Source organism: Sinocyclocheilus rhinocerous, unplaced genomic scaffold, assembly GCF_001515625.1.
Source record: "Sinocyclocheilus rhinocerous isolate Xijiao unplaced genomic scaffold, SAMN03320098_v1.1 scaffold4668, whole genome shotgun sequence".
Taxonomy (NCBI): Eukaryota; Metazoa; Chordata; class Actinopteri; order Cypriniformes; family Cyprinidae; genus Sinocyclocheilus; species Sinocyclocheilus rhinocerous.
In genome coordinates this window covers 72,034-77,348 of record NW_015636628.1, presented here as the reverse complement: position 1 = coordinate 77,348, position 5,315 = coordinate 72,034, and the positions used below count along the sequence as shown (strand labels likewise).

At 42.1% G+C, this 5,315-nt stretch overlaps 1 protein-coding gene across 3 annotated transcripts in view; it reads right to left on the bottom strand.

The window, feature by feature from the left end:
• LOC107748016 (calcium-independent phospholipase A2-gamma) overlaps positions 1 to 5,315 on the bottom strand; it is a 52,497-nt gene that overhangs the window by 20,311 nt on the left and 26,871 nt on the right. The window lies entirely within an intron of this gene.

Below are 5,315 nucleotides of genomic sequence, written 5' to 3'. Positions count from 1 at the left end.
GACCAGCAATTAGAACAAAGATTTCAGTTACTGAGCCCAAATTCTTCTACTCCAAGAGTTCCTAAAGTAAATGTTCCAGTAAATGTTTCCCACTCTCCAATTCATAATACGACTACCATTCAAAATATTCAAAATAACCCTTCTACCATTCAGTATAACCCACCTGTAAAGATGGACTTCCCCAGTGCAGTTGAGGCAGTTGAGGATGATCCTGTTTTGTTTGTGGAGCGCTGTGAAGAGTATTTCGAAGTTCGACCCCTCAGTGATGAAGAAGTAATTGCTGCTCTCACTGCTGTTTTAAGAGGCATTGCTAAAGATTGGTGGATAGCAGGAAGGAAAAATGTAACGAGTTGGAAACAGTTCAAAGAGAAGTTTCTGCTTTCATTTTTAAGCGAGGATTACCAGGATGTGGCTGCAAGAAAGCTTGCTGAAAGAAAACAAGGCCCTAAGGAAAGTTTGAGAGATTTTGCTTATCACTATCGTGCCCTGTGTTTGAGATGGAAAAAGGACATGACCGAGAAGAAACTGATTCAAGCCATTCTAAGGAACTGCAATCCACGGCTAGCCAGTTTACTTCGTGGGATGGTTAAAAATGTGGGAGAATTAGTGCAACTTGGAACCCAAATTGAGAAGGATTTCAATGAGTCAAAGAGGTATTGGAGCCAAGTCAACAGTGAAGAGCAGAAGAAGAAACTTGTTTCGGCTTAGAGACGAGTACTCATTCAACCAGATACGTTTTTTTGTCCTTTATTTTGATATGATTAATGCGACGGTTTGTTTTGTAGTCAAAAAGACTTTATTGACTGTTTTTCATACACATGCCATAATGATCTGTGGATTGCCTTTATTTATATAAACATTTTGTAATGCACTACTGTGTTATGTGTCGTTTTCAGTTGAGGGACCCTCCCCTAAATTATTTTGTGATTTAGCCCACCAGAAAAAGTTCACTGGGATGGTTACAAATTGGCGCCCGAACAGGGACCCTCAGCTTTGAAAACACACAGGTGTAAAACAATCAGTCTGGTAAGCAGTCTTAGTTCATTATTGTAGTTTTTTACCGTCATCTGCTATGGATAAAGATGAGTGCATTGGTGGCATGGATTTTTCATCAGAGACATTCACAACCAGAAGAGAACCGATGAGAGAACTGATAAACACATTTAGTGATTTATATATTGATTCTGATGAAGACAGCGAGCAAGTCGAGCATTATGTTCATGTGGACGATTTATGTTTGGTCCTCCGCCACCACCAATAGAGGTGAATGAAGAAGTCAGACACAACTGTGACACAACTTTAATGGAACGTCTCACTGAGATTGAAAACCAAATGGCTAACATCGATCGAAGGGTGAGTGAGCAAGTTTCTTTTGATGCGTTTGATGTGCAGTGTAAAAAATTGGAAGAAAAGATAGCTTATCATGTCCGACGTGAATGTGGAAGAGTCAAGCAACAGATGGAGCTGATGGTTAAGGACTTGGGTCAATCGATTGTTGATTGTTTAAAGAGAAGAGACCAGCAATTAGAACAAAGATTTCAGTTACTGAGCCCAAATTCTTCTACTCCAAGAGTTCCTAAAGTAAATGTTCCAGTAAATGTTTCCCACTCTCCAATTCATAATACGACTAGTAGTGTTTCCATTCAACATAACCCTTCTACCATTCAGTATAACCCACCTGTAAAGATGGACTTCCCCAGTTTCACGAATGCAGTTGAGGATGATCCTGTTTTGTTTGTGGAGCGCTGTGAAGAGTATTTCGAAGTTCGACCCCTCAGTGATGAAGAAGTAATTGCTGCTCTCACTGCTGTTTTAAGAGGCATTGCTAAAGATTGGTGGATAGCAGGAAGGAAAAATGTAACGAGTTGGAAACAGTTCAAAGAGAAGTTTCTGCTTTCGTTTTTAAGTGAAGATTACCAGGATGTGGCTGCAAGAAAGCTTGCTGAAAGAAAACAAGGCCCTAAGGAAAGTTTGAGAGATTTTGCTTATCACTATCGTGCCCTGTGTTTGAGATGGAAAAAGGACATGACCGAGAAGGAATTGATTCAAGCCATTCTAAGGAACTGCAATCCACGGCTAGCTAGTTTACTTCGTGGGACGGTTAAAAATGTGGGAGAATTAGTGCGACTTGGAACCCAAATTGAGAAGGATTTCAATGAGTCAAAGAGGTACTGGAGCCAAGTCAACAGTGAAGAGCAGAAAAAGAAATCTCCTGTTCCTCCAGATTTCCAACGCAAATCCTCACAGGGTGCCAATAGAGTCGTGTTGCTGGATCAGAGTTCAGATGCTCATGATTTCAAAAACATCGCCATTCCGTTAATACTCCGGAACAGCTATGTTGTTGCCATAGTGGATACAGGTAGCACATTTTCTCTGATTCAAAAGTCTCTGTGGAAGAAATTAAGTGGCCATGAAGATTATCAGCCTAGTGGGGATCAGACGTTCCTATTAGCAAATGGACAGAGGCAAAGTTCACTGGGTAAAGTCAATTTGGATTGTGAAGTCCAAGGGCAGGAGATGAAAGTGACCTATGTTATGCAAGACTCCGACCTAACTGTACCAATTATCCTGGGAATTTATTTTTTATTAAAGTTTTTTAAAGTTTAAAAAAAGCACAGTTCCAGTTACCTACCTCAACGGAACCCAAGATTTTTCCTTTTACGCACTACAATGGGCACTCTTCCAATTATTTTTATTTGGCCATGCCCACTGTTAGTCTAGAAGACCACCAGCAGATTCTACGAATCGCACAAATGGTAGATTCAGACTCTATCATTCTAAATAAGTTGGAGGAGTTAATGTTAAGTTGACCCACAGTGTGCACTCAACAGCTTGGCAGAACAAATTGTGTCAAACATCGTATCACTACCATAGATGAGATCCCCGTAAGAAAACAAGCGTACAAGGTTTCAATGGAGAAACACCAGTTCATTGAGGCTCAAGTTCATGAGCTTTTGGAGAAACGGATTATTCAACCCTCTGTTTCACCCTGGGCAGCACCAGTGGTTGTTGTACCGAAGAAGGACGGAAGTTCTAGGTGTTGTGTTGATTATAGGGGTCTTAATGCTAAGACACATCAAGACGCCTACCCAATGCCCTAAATTCAGGACATTTTAGAGTCTTTGCATGGTGCCACTGTTTTTAGCACCCTTGATTTAAAAAGTGGTTACTGGCAAATGGAAATGGAAGTGGACAGTGTTGATAAGACAGCCTTTGTTACCTCCTCAGGGCTATATGCATTTCTTTGTCTCCCGTTTGGGTTGAAAAACTCCGCTGCATCATTCCAAAGACTTATGGAACATGTGTTAAGGGAGGTTAAAGGAAAGTGCTGCATGGTCTATATTGACGACATTGTTGTCTATTCTAGTAACGTTGCTGACCATCTCCAGCATCTTGAACAGGTGTTTGCATGTCTTCACAAGGTAGGTCTCACCCTAAATCTTAAAAAGTGTAACTTCATCCAATGCTCACTTTCATGGACACATTGTGACACAAGAGGGAGTGAAAACTGATCCAGCCAAAGTCTCTGCCATTGAGTCTTTTCCTATACCTCAAAACATCAAGGATGTGCAAAGGTTTCTAGGACTGGCCGGTTGGTATCATCGGTTTATCCCCAGTTTTTCTGAAAGAGCAGCTCAATTACACGCACTGACACTGAAACAAAAGAATGTTAAGTGGAAATGGACTGAGCAATGTCAGCAAGCCTTTAATGACATTAAACAAACACTCATGCAAGCGCCTGTGTTGACCCCTCCCGATTTTAACAGAGCCTTTAAAGTTCAAATGGATGCAAGCGATATCGGACTTGGAGCAGTCCTTACCCAGGATATTGAAGGGGAAGAGCATGTTGTTGCTTTTGCATCACGTTTGTTGAGAGGTGCTGAAAGATCCTACTCTGTATCAGAAAAAGAATGTTTAGCAGTTGTATGGGCGGTAGAAAAATGGAGGCAGTATCTGGAAGGGAGAATCCAGGCCTGGTCCTCTCTCGTCTTTCACTGTCGTCACTCCTCCTTTTATCCTTCCGGAGCTCCTCCGTGGGACTCGAGACTGGTGAGTGGTGCAGGTGTCGCTCATTATCAATTACTCCACCGGCCTCGCTCCGTTCCCACGGCTCTCGGCCCCGCCCCCACTCGTCACATGGTCATTTAGGGAAGATGAAAACCTTACTTGGGCTACTAGAATCTGTATACTGGCCTAGTATTCGAAATGATGTGTGGAAGTACTGTAAGGAATGCCAATCATGTCAAAAGTACAAAGCTGCTACTACCAAGGCTCCTGGACAGTTACAAAGCACTCCTGTCGTTGAACCAGGATATATGCTAGGTGTGGACATTATGGGACCTTTTCCCCGAAGCCCCAAGCAGAATGAATATCTACTTGTTGTGGTAGATTATTTTACCAAGTGGGTAGAGCTATTCCCAATGAGAACTGCTAAAGCATCACTCATTGCAAGAATTCTGGTGGAGGAAATTTTCACGAGATGGGGAACACCGGCGTATCTCGTTTCTGATAGAGGTACACAGTTCACCTCTCACCTTCTCGACCTTTTATGCAAACAGTGGGGGGGTAATACAGAAACTTACCACTGCATGTCATCCGCAAACTGATTTGACGGAGAGAGTCAACAGGAATTTAAAACCCATGATTGCTTCATATGTAGGAGAACAACATAAGCATTGGGACAGATGGCTGTCGGAATTCCGATTCGCTATAAACTCAGCATGGCACGAGAGTACAGGATTTTCACCTGCAGAGATAGCTCTTGGCCGTAAACTGAAAGGGCCAATGGAGAGAGCCCTCCAAAAACTTCCCAGTCCGGAAAATCCTGTTTATCCTACCTTAGACCGTCAAAAACTGCTCATCGACATAGTAAGGGAAAACGTGGAACGAGCTCAAATCAAACAAAAAAAGTACTACGACCAAAGACACAAGTCATGTGAATTTCAAGTTGGAGACGTAGTTTGGATTCGTACCCATCCCTTATCTAAAGCAGATGACGGTTTCATGGCAAAAAATTGTCACCTAAATGGAAAGGTCCAGCAGTAATTAAAAAGAAATTAGGTCCGGTAAATGATAGAGTTTCCTTTATGGATGATCCTGACTCCATAGACTCTTACCATGTACAGAATCATAAAATTTGTCACGGTTGGGACAAATTTTCTATCGAGGGGAGGAGTATGTAACCAACAATAGTACAGTTACTATGTTGTTGTTTTTGTGTGTAGTTCTTCTACTGTGCTCCAGGGGGCCCTACAGGATTTTCTGTGGTAAGGGATAAAATGGATGTAGGCAGTAGAGTAAGACATACCTGTTTG